General features: G+C 50.1%; 1 long non-coding RNA gene across 1 annotated transcript in view; it reads right to left on the reverse strand.

Moving 5' to 3' along the window:
* The window catches only part of LOC113631715 (uncharacterized), a 100238-nt gene extending 85266 nt beyond the window's left edge, over positions 1-14972 (reverse strand). The window contains exons 1-4 of the long non-coding RNA XR_003437526.1: positions 11412-14972; positions 9751-9824; positions 9110-9539; positions 5626-5943 (exon numbers count right to left, since the gene is read on the reverse strand). This is a non-coding gene — a long non-coding RNA (uncharacterized LOC113631715). The remainder of the gene's footprint in view (positions 1-5625; positions 5944-9109; positions 9540-9750; positions 9825-11411) is intronic.
* Positions 14973-15852: the final 880 nt, after the last annotated feature.

Below are 15852 nucleotides of genomic sequence, written 5' to 3' on the forward strand. Positions count from 1 at the left end.
ATCCTGGCTTCCTTAAGCAAGACAAAATTAAGGAAACGCTTTAAGCAAAAGAGAATGCTGAGGGGAGGGGGATAAATTGGGAGATTGGGATTGACATACACACACTACTATATATAAAATAGATAACCAACAAGGACCTACTGTATAGCACAGGGAACTCTAGTCAATACTGTGTAATGGAAAAAGAATCTAAAAAAGAGTGGATATATGTATATGTATAATTGATTCACTTTGCTGTAGAGCAGAAACTAACACAACGTTATAAATCAACTACACTCCAATAAAATCTTTTAAAAATAAAATAAATAAAATTGGGAGATGGTATATAGAAAAAAAAAAAAGAGAGAATGCTGAAAAGGTTATGGTATAATACAAACTGAGAAATCAATGTCTTAGGCCTCAGTGGCTGAGAACTTACCTAACCAAATCCATCTTCTCTAAAATAGATATGGCAGTGTCAGTCTGACTAGTAGAGCATTCTTAGGAAAACAAATCAAAGGATCCAAATCTACTTCCTAGACCAGTGGTTTTCAGATTTTACCGGTTTCCATGGCAAGAAATATATTTACACCTTGACCCGGTACCCAGACACATAAACTGAAACAAAGGTTTCATGAGTCAACACTTGCCCCACCTACAGGCAAGGCACAATGGTGTTTTCTAACCTACTTGAGTTCATGTTTTAAATGTTGGCTGTGACTAAGCAAATGGTTGCAGCTCACAGTTTGAAAAAACATGACCTAGAAAAGCACCTTCTGTACTACGCAGGTCACACAAAGCATTCTTGAGGCAAAGGCCAGCTTTCTCAAACCAGCTTCAGCCACTGGTTGAACACTGGTTCCCAATGGCCAGTGTCAAAAAAAAACCTTATTCTGGCACTTGTTAAAATGGTAAAGAAGACTTTATTCAAGACTATTGTAATAGGAGTAACACAATAGAGGAGAAAAATGGAGCTCAACTCCAAATACAGCAAGGACGAGTGGGGATTTATAGCCAACAAGCAGAGGGAGGGAGTCAGTGGATGGAAAATCACTAAGAGGAGCATGAGGGGTGAGGGGATTCTTGCTAATCTGACCTAACAGGATTCTTGCTGAAGGCCAAGGACATATACATCAAGGGTGGGGGATGAGCAATTTGATCAGACATCAAAGTGGTGGGGGTGGGGGTGGGGCGGGGAGTGGATTCTCACTAAAGGGATTTAGCAGAATTCTTGCTAAGACTGGGCTGGGCAGGCCAAGGACAGGACAGGGGCCAAGGTCAAGGCCTCATTAAGAAGAGGAGCCTGACTACAGTTTGGTCACCAGCTGTGGTCCACAGAAGGATGGAGATCATTTTGTTATTACAAGTGCAGGAGAAACCCTCAAAGCAGATACTGACGTTACCTCCCGGGAGGCAGGACCACCTTATGGTTCAAGGTGTGGCTTGTGGGACTCCTAACTAAACCCCTGACCTCCAGAGACCCCACTAAAATGACAAGGAAGGAACTAAAAGAGAGCAGGAGACTTCAGCAAAGGAAAGACTTTAATGGTGTCTTGGAAGACGAAATGCAGATAGAAAAATGGTAAAGATTTAGCAGTAAGCTGCAGGCAAGGGGGTAAAAGGGTAAAAAGATTAAAAACTGGGGCCAGTCCTCATCCAGAGCCCACAGAGCTTTCAGCTTTTAAGGCATCAGACACCCAGAAAGACAGCTGTGAGTCTCGGGCCTGAAACAGGAGAGCCAACTAAAGTCTGCATGTGGGCTGGTTGGACCTCCATGTGCCCTTTCCTACCCGTTTCTGCCAGCAAGTCTCCCCAGCCCCACACACACTACTGCACTCTCACCCCCACCCCATCAGGGATGGGAGACTGTGTTCTGGAGAAAATTAACCTGGGATTCTCCAGACCTGGGGACACCAGACACGGTGTAAGGTAGGGAGAAATGAAAATGAGGGGTTGGGGTAAGTCACACAAGGAAGACGGAGCCATGCCAGGCATCCCCACTCAGCCAGCCCACCACTGCATGCACGTCTCCTGCAGGTAAAGATATGGACATTTATTTTCTGGATAAACCAAAACAAAGAACCTTTAGATATTGAAATATGGGAGTCCCCAAGAAAAATGTCCAGCTCACCACTCACTGGACTTTGAATGCCCGCCAGTTAAAAAGCCCAACGTGGAAAACGTAGAGGCTCCAGTCAGCTAAGTGTTCAAGGCATTTGAAGTCAGGCTCCAAGGTACAAGAAACTGAAACAGACACACCAAAAATAGGAACCCCGAAAAGACAGACAATACAGGAAACAGAAGAAAAATTTTTAAATAATTTAAAAAAAATTTTTTTAACTGATCGTCTCCTTAGAAAAAGAGAGAGGATGTTAAGTATGTAAAACCAAAACAAAGTGCTTTTAAGATGAAACAACCAGAAAACAAGAAATATGATCATTAAAACTGTATTAAACAATTAGAAGATAAAGTCAAAGAAATCTCTGAGAAAACAGAAGGAGAGACAGAGGAAAGAGATAACAGACGTAAGGAGAATCCACAAGTTTCAAATAAAACTGTAGGAATTCCTGAGGCAAAATGTAAATTGGAAGGAAAGTGACGTACATATGTATGTATGTATATTCAAGGCTCTACAAGACTTTAACTATGAAAGAAAAGTTCCCATACCTGAAAGCTAAGATTCTCCAAACTGAAAAAGACCACTGAATGCCCAGCACAATAAATTAAAAATGACCCAAAACAAAGTCATATGTCATAAAATTTCAGAATACCAAGTTAAAAAGAAAATTCTGAAGGGGAACACATCACAAACCAAACAATGGGGATCAAATGGCTTCAGACTTCTCTCCAGCAACACTGGATGCTAGAAGCGCGTGGAGCAATGCTTTCACATTTTTGAGGGAAAATAATTTGTGACGCAAGATTTTATACTTGTCCAACTACCAATAAAGCAAAAAGTAGGATAAATACATTTTTAGACATGTAAGAACACAAGAAAATTTACCTTCTATGTATTCTTTCTTACGAAGCTGCTAAAGGATATGCTCCAGCAAAACAAGGGAGTAAATCAAGAAACAGCTAGGAAACAGGAAATCCAACACAGATGGGGGAAAGGGAAGTACCAGATGATGCTGAAAGAAAGTCCCAGCATGTAGCCAGAGGGCTCCAGGGAAGGGTCTCTAGGAAAAAGTTGTCAAGGATAAAACCACAGTCTCAGAATTTCAAAATAGAGATCTTAGGTTTATAAGAACTACATTGCAAGAAGAATGTGTTAATCAGTCAGAGATTGGGGCCTGTTACACACCAATTCTTGAACACACAAAATCTCCTGACTTTCTTTTACAGAAAAGTACATCTAAAAATTGCCTTGTGGGTTAGCTAGACCTTGAGATGATTGGGAAATGAAGATGAAACCCTTGGTCCTCAGCGAGAAAGGAGAAAGCAGACCCTATTGCTAAAAGTTAGTAAACTTAAAATATGCTGTTTGAAAGGGGTGAGCATAAGACCCATCTGAAAGAGATCATGGTATTTAGTAACACCCTGAGGATCTGTAAGTGGCCACCATATTTGCCAAGGAGAGTAAAATCTTCACAACCAGTGAAGAGATCCTGGGTCATTAAATCCGTTTTCCTCGCTTTGTTAGTTTGTTGGTTATGCTTCTAATTTCACAATGCATGGCACCAAGTTCTGTTCATTACGGAGACTGATTTATTATGGAGACTGATATCTTTCTCTTGGAGATGCCACCCTCCAAGGAAAAGATACAGAGAACTGAAACTGTCTGAGCCTTTGGAAGACAACATTTAAAGGCATTTAACAGATCTGATGAAGCATGTGAAAAGAATTAAAGGCAGATATACAGAAAACAAAGGCATTTTTTTAAAGTAGGCAGTTAAACATAGTGAAAAACAAAAATCTGTTCAGGAAAGAAAATGTAATCATAATTCACTACTTAGCTATACAGTCAGCAATACTTAAATAGTTTAATAATGCAAGCATTGTGCTCACTCACAACAAAAGCAATATATTATATGGGGGTGGGGTAGGGGTAAATGGTATTAAAATACAACACAGGAACAAAAGTGTGAACAGGGTTTAGGAAAACAGACAGTGAAGTAGCAGAGCTAACAATAGCAGGGAGTCATTGCCACCTCCAGACCTGATAGTTCAAGGGCAAGGGGAGAAGCAATTATCAGACCTCAGAGAGCAGCTGATAGGGAAGCATGCCAGAAGAGGAGGAGGGGTCTCATTCCGGAGAATAAATACCCCATCCCCCCATCCCCTCTCCAATCCAGTCTCCTGCTGATGCCTCCACTAACCAGACCCAACACGAAGCCAGAGGATAAGGGAGCCTGTCCACTTCTTCCACGAAGGTCGGCCTCCCCAGGAACACCCAGGGTTAAGAAGAATACATCTGGAAGAGGCAGACAGACAGTGTCCAACAGAGAGAGCTAAAACATCATGACTGGAAGACATAAATAATGTCTAAAATTAGCACATCAAAAAATAGCACCACTAGTCTATTTTTTAGAACTGAGGTAGCCAACATTTGAAAGCCATTGGCTCTGGAAAGCAGGAAGAGATGGCAGAAGGTATACCAGACAACACTGTTTTCATGACCCAGCTTAGAAGCGTTACCTTTCTCTTAATTAATTTTTATTGGACTATAGTTGCTTTACAATGTTGTGTTAGTTTCTGCTGTATAGCAAAGTGAATCAGCTATACGTGTACATATACCCCTCTCTTTTGGATTTTCTTCCCATTTAGGTCACCACAGAGCATAGAGTTCCCTGTGCTATACAGTAGGTTCTCGTGTGTTATCTATTCTATACATAGTAGTGTATATATGTCAATCCCAATCTCCCAATTCATCCCAACGTCCCTTCCCACCTTGGTATCCATACGTTTGTTCTCTAGGAAGCATTAGACTTTTAAAATACTTGTTTATATTACTTGATTAGAAACAAAAATGAATACAATGTTTAAAACATCAAAAAAAAAAATAAGTAGGCATAAGGGAGAAGAAAAATGCACCAGCTTTGTCATTTGAATCTAGCTATGGGACCCGATTTAAGTCCTGTCACCTCTTTGGGTTTCAGTTGTCCCAGCTGTAAAACAAGATAATCGTCTCACTTCGGAGGGAGGTTGGAGAGAGTTGAACGAGATGACGGACATGAAGCACTGGGCACAGGATGAGCCCCTCGGCTCGGGAGAAAGGGACACACAGAGATGTAAAGAGAGGGGGAGAATCTTAAAGTGCCTAAAAGGCAATGAGTATCTTTATAAAGGTCTGTATTTTGTAGCTTCTCCTGAACCCTCAGCATCTAACAGAGTCTGGCTAATGGCAAAAGCTCCGTAAGAGTTCGCTGGACGAGAGTGGTGTGCCTTCTGCCTCTCTCCTCGTTTGACGGAAGAGGACAAATTCAAGGGCCTGTGATTCGCTTCTCAAGGTTTCATCTTGACCTCGACCTTGCAGTCAGACTCACTGCTCAGATCTTTCCAGCTCCCTCCGTGCAGCCCTCACCTCTCCATCCCTGCAGCCACTCCTACGCCATCATAATCCTGTCTTGCATGTGGAGCTTCTGGGACCCATCTTCCATCCCTGAAGCCTCACCCCTGCCTAAATACCAAGTTCTCTGCGCTCACCGCTTTGAGCCTCTTTTGTGATGGTCGTGAACCAAGCAGGACTAGACCTTCAGGAAGGAAGGTCCATCGGAAAGGCTCTTTTGAGGATGCTCTACCAACAGCTTCACAGCAGGAAACGAGGCCCGGCGGTGCTTTTCTGATGGCCTTGGCAGGACTGAAGGCCCGGGTGACGTGGAGAAGCGTCTCGTGTGGCCCTGGCACAGATTCAGGGAGCCGTGACTCAGCCTGCTCCCACCTCCAGAAAGGCTCCAAGGGAAGGTTCTGGTTTCGCCCTCAGGCTGCTCTCTGGCTACACAGGCTCCTCCGGTGGATGCCGTGCTGCGTTGGAGAAAACAAAGCCCTCTGAAATGGGTATTTGTTAATGCTCGTTCCCCACGTGGGACCCATTTTGCGATGCCCATCCATGCCAGCCCCCACGGTGGCCACCAGGGCCCTGGTGTATGGTGGTGGTGCTCCTTGTCTGTGGGTGTCTCCCCTGTGCAGTCGGGGTCCAGGGCTCTACCTGTGACCAGGGCCCGCCTCCAAGAAAGGTCTCTTTCCCTGATGAGGAGGTGCAGGAGGAGGAGGCCCTTTGCCAAGGCTCCCCTCGCCCGCTGCTTGGGACCCCGTGGTATGAGAGGCCCCACCAGCACCTCAAACTCAGCTCACGGAAACACGACTCACCTCTCACCAGCAACTCCCCTGCGTGTTCCTGTTCTCTGTTTCTGACACGCCTCCTCTCCCCAGATCAAGACCCCGGAGTGATCCGTGATGTCCCTCTCACGCCCACGTTCGATCCCTCACCAGATTTTACTCACTGCTCCTTTTCTGCTTCTCTCTACCTGTGTCCCTTTCATTTACATCAACGATCATTGTTTTTGTCTTGACTTCAGTACTAGCCAAGGCTCTTTGGTTGCCAGAAAGAAATGAGCAGTCAACCTGAGGAGGTTCTTCAGAGGCACGAGGGCGTGTCACTGACACAGACACGGAAACGCAGCCGGGCCTCGTGGGAAACGAGGTTAGACCTGAAAAGGCTTTGGGGATACGGTTCCAGCTCACTTTTCCTCCTCTGGGGCCACCTGGCCTTTTCCCTTTGTCCTGTTCTCCTGCGTTTCTCTACCTCGATTGTTTATGTTTCAAAGTGATTATCCCACCCCCTAATGTGCTCTGCAATCTAAACACAGCCTCTCATTCTGTTCAAGTTCTGGAGAGAGAGGCTTGATGGCCCACTGGCCAGCTGGTAGGTTGGCCCAGCCCCGCCAGCAGGCCAGCTCTGATGCCAGCATCTGGACTAGTCCAGGTGGAGTCGTGGGTGTTAACGGCGATCCCTGGGTGTGCTCCTTCATTCCCAGACCGCAGGGCTGCTAGGGAGGCACCTCACAATATTCTGTGACAGCCGCTCCTAGAAGTCGGCGGGAAGCACTAGTGACACCTCCAAAACCGAGTTTTTACCTTTCTGTTATGAAACGAGGAAAGTAACAGGTAGGTGTGTGTGTGCGTGTGTGTGTGTGTGTGTGTGTGCGCGCGTGTGTGTGTGTGTGTGTGTGTGTGTGTGTGTTGGGAGGAGGGATCATATGTTGATAGGAGGTTCCTGATGTCGTTTTGGGGAAAGACTGTCATGTATACAGAGATAATGTCTTCTCTGTTTATGGAGGATGACATGTCTTTTCACTTACGAAACAATAGTGGCTGAGATGGTGGTTGTTGTTTGTGCCATTACCTAGCAAAATAAAATGTTGAGACACCTATGTCAGTCCCTTAAATGTGGGGGGAAACTTGGCTGGTTCATAAAATCCAAATGTCTTGGAAACATTATACCATGTCTTGGCTATTTTAATAGCTTCCTAAATGGTCTTCCTACTCTCAAGATCTCTTCCCCATCTATCTTGGACATCGCTGTCAAGTTAATCTCTCTAGAACGTATTTTAATATATTATTTCCTTGTTGAAATCTTCAAGGGCTTTGCAATGAATATGAAATACAATAGACAGTCTTTGACCTCTAAACACCAGCTTCAACTGCATTCCCAGCCCTTTCCCACTGCCCCTGCCCAACCTGCCATGTGTCCCACACGAGGCCCCTCACCCTTCTTAACCCGCTCCTTCCCATGCTGTGCCCACACTTTCCATCCCACCTCCGTGAAGCCCTCTGATGCTCTCAGCTAAAACAAATCTCTCCTGACTCTGAATTCTTTTATTAAAACATTTATACCTTCCCAGGACACTCGTTACATTCTGTATCATCATGTGGTATTTTGTGCATTTCCTATATGCCCCACTAATTACAAACCCTTGGGGGTGACCACCTTTTCTATGGAGCAAGTAGGTAAAGATGGAGTCACACAACACAGGATTCAAGCATGGCTCTGTTCTGTGTGATTTCAGGGAACCTCCATTCCCTCGTCTCTAAACTGGAGAGCATAGTACCAGCTGCTCGGGCCGTGGTGACGTGAGCGAGACCACCATGCAAAGTCCCTGGGCTGTGGTCACTGAATAACAAAAGTGGTCATTTCCTTCCTCGTTGGCACTCACAAAACGCCTGTCCAACCCAGAACCTCATGAATAAGTCAAAAGTCACGCCTATTGAGGCCCCATATGGGACCTGCTTTAAAATTAACATTTGTATGTGACTCGTAACGTTACCAATCGGTAGAAATTGATAAGAGGCCAGCCGAGAAATTCAGGCAAGGCTTTATTGGGACTCCACGCTGCAGCAGAAGGGAACAAAAACAAGTAACAGTTCCCTTGCTCGCACCCGAGGGGCGCTGGTCGCTTAAATGGGGTGTGGCTGGGGGCGGCAGTGGGTGGGGCTGGGGGCGTGGCTTAGGTGGCCTACCCGCCCCCTTGGTGGTGACGTGTGCGGGACTATGCGCAGGCCCCTGCTTCTTCCCCTGGCACCTGACAAGCGGCAGTTGGGTCTTGGCCTTTCTGTATTTTGTTGTTCATAACTTGGCCCAACTGTTCATGCATGCAGTTGTTTTTAGTCCTTCATAGTTTCTTTGTATTCTGCTGCTGGAGGAGACGTGTGTCCAGATGCAAGCACTACAGCAAATGGTCCCAGGTCCCAGGTCCCAGCCTGTCTCAATAACTTAACCTCTGAGGAAGATTCCAGTAGAAGAGTTTGAAAACATTTGAGCAACACAGCACATTGGAAGGAGAACCCTGCTTCCCAAGGTGACCACCTCAAAGGACAACGCTCACGTGGAAACCTATGCCCTGAACTGTTTCGTTTTTAAAATGCGGTTCCTCTCTCTTGTGGCCGCACCTCATAAATGTGCCTATTTGGTTTTGACCATCTCTCTGTTCTCTGCTCAACCTTGGCCAACTGGCTCACCTTCGTGGCTCAAAGTCAAGCAGAAAGTCTGGGAGATACAGAAACATCTGGATGGACATCTACCACTGAACTTACTGTTAAACAAAACTAGACATTCTTATGAGAGAAGCCATTTTTTATTATTTGCAGCTGAAAACAGCCTAACAGACACAAACACAAGAAGCGACCTTACCCGGTTGTTTTATAAACGGAAATTGGGCTGAGACCACACAGCGTGTTTCAGGGTATCCATGGGGAAGGTGAGATGGACGAGTCACAGGACGTCAGTGGTGCTCACTAGCGTGTGTGCAGCAGGCACTATTCTAGACTCTGGATGAGCTCAACCTCTCATGGTCCTCACAGCATCTTATGGGACAGGAGGTCTTACTGAGCCTTTTACAGGAGAGGAAACTAAAGTGCTGAGAAGTGAGATCAATTCCCAAGGTCACACAGCCGGCAGGAGGAATGGCAGGATTTGCTCCCAGGAGGGCAGACCCTAGGACCCACCCTAGGATCACTACTCCATCAGGCCTCCCTAGCAACAGAAGGTCCTCCCAGAGGCCATCATTTGGGGGCTGATCTGGCCTGAAAGTGTCCACAAGTCTTCCCTTTTGGTCTCATTTCTACACGGGAAAAAAATGAAGACTAAGTGTGAAACGCGCAGGGTGCCTCTTGGGTGCCTCTTCGGTGCCTCACGCGCACGTTTGCTCTAGTTAATTTCACCCCTTCCTCTCCATCTCCCGGCTGCCCCTCCCTGCTCAGCTCAGCCCTGCCAGGCTCACTGCCTCCCCATCTCTGCCCCCTTTTTGCCCCCAGCTTCTCTGCTTTCCTCACCATATGCAGGCCCGGATCCCCACACTGCTCTTCTAGATGTTTCCTTCGAGTCCAGGTATTCCACCCTAGACAGCCTACAGAGATGACACGGGAGGTTGGGAGGAAAAATCAAAGCAACTGAGAATAGTTAGAAAAACTAGTATGCAAATTCCCTTATCCCTACTCAATAAACAGCCACTAAAATCACGGTGACTATACCTAATTTTTAAAAATGTGCTCAGGGCTTCCCTGGTGGCTCAGTGGTTAAGAATCCTCCTGCCAATGCAGGGAACATGGGTTCAAGCCCTGGTCCGGGAAGATCCCACATGCCACGGCACAACTAAGCCCATGCGCCACAACTACTGAGCCTGTGCTGTAAAGCCCATGAGCCACAACTACTGAGCCCACGTGCCACAACTACTGAAGCCCGCGTGCCTGGAGCCCGTGCTTCGCAACAAGAGAAGCCACCGCCATGAGAAGCCTGTGCACCGCAATGAAGAGTAGCCCCCGCTCGCCGCAACTAGAGAAAGCCCACGCGCAGCAACAAAGACCTGATGCAGCCAAAAATAAATAAATTAAAATAAAATAAAAATGTGTTCAGTTCTATGCATTTAAGGCTTACTAACACTCAAACACTATAGTTAAGATGTATTTAATGCATATTAATTTAGAAAAATAAAAGCTCGCAGACACAGTAGTAATAGATTTAGAGCATCCGTTCTGAGCAGAACACATGTTCCTTTCCAGCTAAGAAAGTGTAGCAGCCGGAGCTCTGCTTGGTCCAGAGAGGCGGAGCAATCAGCAGCTACACTCTAGGACCTGGGGCTTCTGCTCCTTAGCTGTATTGAATGTCCTTCTTGCCTGTCACTGGGGGTGAAGTATTGACCCTCCACACCAGGCACAAAGAACGCCGCCTCAAGTCCCCAGGACACAGGACTTTCTCACCACATCTCAGAACAGCCTGGGTCGTTGTATAATCTCTCCTTTGCAACTTTGAAAGGAAGAGAATTCACTTTGTTCCTCCTTGGAATCCTCACCCTCTCCCCACCCTGTCCTTCAAAACTCACAGCACTGAGCCTGGTCAAAGAGACCCTGGAAGCTGGATGAACAGATAAGAGCTGCAGGGATGCAGAGTTCACCATTGGTGAAAACGTTTGTCCACTCAAGGACGTGGCTTTGCTCACAGCCGTTCCATGGTCTCATCCTTACCCATCCCCTCTACATTCCAATTATAAAGGGACATGGAGATGGAAAGAGTCTCAGCAATAATACAACATCCTTCCTCAGACATTCCTCTTCTGCCATTCAGAAAACTGGCTTCTTGGCTTTTATGTGACAGGAAAAGTTTGCAAGAATCAACTGTGATTCTAAGAAAAGATTTTGCTCAGCAAAGTGAAAGCCCTCCCATCGCTGCCTGCAGACTGCTGACAAGGTGCCCTGTGCCGCCCCGAGAGAGGAGGAGGAGCCCCAGCCCAGCACCAGGGCGCTGACCTGCTGTGCCTCTTGCCCCACCCAGGAAAAAACGGGTGGTAGCCTGAAGAGGGCCAGGGCGGGAGCCCCAGGGCTTGGAGAGGGAGAGAGCGGCCAGCAGCCAACCTCTGCAGCTGCTGTTTCCTCTGCCCAGATGCCTCCCTAGTCCCTTTACCCACACGTATACAGCTCACCCTTAAGAGAAAACTCACATGCCGATGCCACCTCCTCCGGGAAGTCTTCCATGGATCCTTCCAGCAAGAATTAACCACCCTTTCCATTATTCTCCCCAGGACCCTTTGTTTGTAGCCCCAGTCTACTCTGTATTTTTGTTATATTTGTCGGCGTGTTAGGCCCTCCTGCTGGTGATCAAACCCTTCAGGTCAGTGCCTGTGTCCGAACCATTTTGTTGCTTCTTCCCCATCCACACACCTTCTCCCTCTCCAGCCTCTCTCTCTGTCCCTCTCTCTGCCTCTCCATTTCTCTCTGTCTCTCCGTCTCTGTCTCTCTCTCACAGATACACACAGCAGTGCTTGTTCCCAGAACTTTTTGAAGGACGCTTTGAGTAGCACAGAGGATCTGTCCTCCACTTCCACAAGGAAGTGTGACTAATTCCCTCCAGTGCTTAAAGGGGGAAGCGAGTTTCCAATTCGACCTGAAATATAAATATGAGTTTAAACCACACCAGCCCCGATCCCTTTTATGGCACAAGAAAATACTCCTCCCCTTTGGGACAACTGCATTTTCCAAATCACCTTCAAAAATAAAACGCATTAAAAAAAAATCAGAATAGTTGCCCCTTTTTTTGGTAATTGACTTTACAACCATATTACTTGCTCACAGTAATGTTTCTGGGACTCAACATCATCATGTTGAAAACCAGAGAAGCCTTGGAGAAACGTCCTCCACCCCGACTAATTTACAAGTGTGGAAACCAAGGCCGTGAAAGATGCAGTGACCTGACCGCGTCCACTCAGCCTGTTGGTGGCCAGGCGGGGACTTGGGCCCAGGCCCCTGGCTCTGCTCTCTTATTGGCTGGGAGTTCGCTGGACAATGGTTTCTGTTGGGTTTTCCATTTTAAAAGCAGAAGTGAACATTTCAAGTTTTCCGGTCCTGTCCAGCCTCAAGATTCAACTAGTAAAACAGGAAAAAGAGATTGGAACGGGGGAACATCACTTCCCCTCTGACGCCTGTGAGCTCCGAGACCCTGGGCGTTGGCGGGATGGGGCGGAGGGGGGCTTGCTGTGGCCTGTCCTCCACCCCCAGGCCTGCTGCCTTCAATCCCGTCCTCGGTTTAGACAGCTGGGCTGTGCTCAGTCACGACACGTGGGAGACCCCTGCTCTCCGGGGCAGAGAAAGGGAAAGAGGCTATTTGATGCCCCCGGTCTCGCAAGATAAACGGCACAAAGGCACCAGTGTGTGGCTGCGGCCGGGGCGGCGCAGCAAGGATGTGGTAGGGCCTGGAGCGGGTGGAGCACGATGGGGGAGGCCAGGAAGGGTCAGAAGAGGAACTCAGAAAGCATCAGCGCACGGCTGCCGCCAGGAACCAGCCAACCACAGCGCCGGATGTGAACGAATGAATGGACAAGCAGGGGGAGTTACAGCCCCACCTTCCTCCCCCCTCGGCCTCGGGCGGCTCCTGCCTCAGTTTATCCACCTGAACACTGTGGGATGAGGCGTGTCACGCAGGCGGGTGGCGACGGGAGTGCGCGCCGAGGCCGGCCATGGCTCAGGCTGCGGCCGCGCACGCACCACACAGACGCGACCAGCCAGGTCTGGGCGGCCGGGACTCGACCGCAGAGCCCCTCCCCGCGTCTCGCAGCCCTTCGGGCCCGTCCGCTCCTCGTCCAGCATGCTGACTCAGCCGCAGCCTCCTGCCCCAGCCCCGACCCACCTGGCACGGCGTGACCTCACTGTCTCGTCACCCCAGTCGCCCCTCTGTAAACCCTTCACCCGGCCCTCCCTGCAGGGCACCGCCCAGCTCCCGGGTCCCCTCCCTGCCCCGCGCCCAAGGCCACTGCTTCACGCACACCCCTGGCTGCCGCCACCTGGAATGAATCAGGGAGCCACCCCAGGAGGCCGTGCGAGGTCCTCAGGGTCACCAGCAAGCTGGCGACAGAGCCATCGTCACTACCTGCAGCCTCAGGATGCCCCTTCCACGGGCCATGAACTCCTTCTCTGCTGCGGGAAACGGTCGAGGGATATTATTCTTTAGGAAAAATTTAAAGGGAAAAGATTTGAGGGGATGCCCAGGAAGGGGGTGGCTGGGGATCGGGGCGTGGCGGAGCTGTGACTAAGGCGTCCTGCTGAGATGGGGGTGGGTTCAGCGCAGCCCTTTCCGTCCACTGCGGAACCTGGCAGCCTAAGGGCTGCGGGCCGCCTTCCGGGCACCAGCCGGGGGTCCCCCACCATCTGTAGAGGAGCTGCAGCTCCCGGAGGTGACGGGGGGCCGACGGTGAGGACAGCTGCGCCAGGCCCCTCCTCGTGTCCAGCACGCACGCCCGCTGGGGCTTGTCGTCCACGTGGACAAACAGGACACTGGCAGCCGCCGGCCCCGCTGAGCACCTGGAAGGCCTGTGGTCCTGACCGCCGGCCGCGCTCGCGGGCCGGGGCTCCAGGAAAGCACGTGCCCGGCGTTGCTGGGTTCCGTCCGCATTCGATGGCGGAACCTGCAAGCTGCCTGCATGGAGTCGGGCCGAGGGGCCGTAAGGAAGCAGACGTTACTCAGCACGAGCCACGGCCTCCCCTCCAACACAGTCAGGTCTACGTCATCCTCCTTTTACAGACGTGGAAACCGAGGCTCAGAGAGGCTGTTGCCCACGGAGGCTGCACAGTAGCCGCGGGAGCCTGTCCGAACCCCTTCTCATCACACTGCCCGCCCCGCCCTCCGGGAGCTGAGCTGGCGGGCGGCCCCGCGATGATTCCACGATTTGATATCTAAAGTCACTTCCTGCTCACAGGTCTCCAAGCCCCTCCCTGATTCCCACTGCCTCAGGCGGGGAACCCAGAAAGTGCAGAAAACTTTCCTGGTGCCGGACACACCCCACGACGCAGGCCCGGGGCTGAGTGGATGCTTCTATTGCGAGAGCGTCCTGCGGGGCTCCTCCTGGGGCTGAAGGAGGGTGCAGCGAGACCAGCAGAGGCTGCGCTGGCTGGGAAACGGGGCGGTTTCTGTTCAGGCAGGTCTGGGGAAGTTTCAGGTCAGGAACTGCCAGGTGGGCAGGGGGCTTCTCTTCACAGGCTGCTCGGTCGTGATGCACGTGGGGGAGGCCAAAGCCGGCCCCCCAGATGGAACCGTGTCTCTTAAGGTCCTGCTCCCCTAGGAGACCTAATGGCCCGAGACGGGTGGGGATTCTTAGTTCGGCCTTAATTTCCAGCAGACCGATACTCCTTTGGTCTTTCTCCCCAGAAGCCTCTTAGACACAGGAAGGGCCATTTCGGGGTGCAGTGGGGGGGCACAGAGGATCCCGAGTTGACGCCAGGCTGATGGGGTAAATCCCCACCAGGCAACCCTGGGAGGAATCTGCCTGACTTCTTAGTCTGAGAGTGTGTGAGGGCAGTGAGGCAGAAGGTAGGTGTGGGTGGGTATCTGCCTGGCTGGGTTTCAGGGCAGGGGTTGCTGGGCTGATGAGGTCAAGGTCAGTGTGAGGTCTGTGCAGCCCTGGCCAGAAAGAACCCACCCTCACACTCATTTTCCTCTCTTGCCATCAGAAAGTCTGTGGTTTCCATGGAAACTGAGAGCCCAGGCTGGGAGTTGGGGGGAGCCTCTTGCCCCTCTTTCTGTATCTGCATTCACCCCCTTTCTCACTTCCCCACTCCTCCCTTGTCCTTCCTGCACATCTGCCTTCCCCCGGGTGCCCCCCATTCATGCACCCCAGTCTCCTCCCCTCCCCCATCCCTCTTGTACCCCTCTGCAATAAGGACACACAGTGGGGACACTGCTGTGCCAGCTCAGAGCCCCTCAACCTTGGCTGCTGTGGCACAAAGTGCCGGTCGGTCCCAGTGTTATGTTCTACCCACATCTGCCAGTTTTCAACTGGGCAGAAGACCACCCAGGATGACGATGATGCTTCATATCTCAGTGTGGTGCTAGGACTAAGTTATGGCCAAAGGGAGGCCAGCAAGGAGGTCGTGTACAAACTTTCTTCTTCATTTTCCTTGGTAGGAGGTATGCAGACGTGATGGCTGGGGCCCATGCATTCTGGCCTATGAAACATGTCAGTCTGTACACCTCTCAAGATTTGCTCAGCCATGGTTTCTCTGCTCTTTGCCACTAACGATCCTCTGAGAGGGTCACCTGACACCCACCGCACTCTTGCACACCACAGAGGGTTTCAATTTTTTTAAGAGAGGTTCATTGAGTTCCATCCCACCTTGTGGGCGAGGTCATAGTGCACGACATTTCCGCTGCTTGGCGGGGTCAGGCCCATTGTAGCAGGTGTTCCTGGTTCTACACGCTGCTCCAGACCTCGTCAGAGGCCCCTCACCTGCCCTACGGCTTCCCCCTTGCTGCTGATGAGCAGACACTAGGGGACCTGCTCTCCAGGTCCACTGACTCACCTGGCCGGGCCGTTGGGCTGCAGATGGAGACGTGTGAGTCGACAGCCCGGCTGGCCGCTGCTCACTCACCAGCCGGCCCCCTGTGCCCTGGTT

Source organism: Aethalodelphis obliquidens, unplaced genomic scaffold, assembly GCF_003676395.1.
Source record: "Aethalodelphis obliquidens isolate GAN/ISIS:26980383/991018 unplaced genomic scaffold, ASM367639v1 scaffold34, whole genome shotgun sequence".
NCBI lineage: Eukaryota > Metazoa > Chordata > Mammalia > Artiodactyla > Delphinidae > Aethalodelphis > Aethalodelphis obliquidens.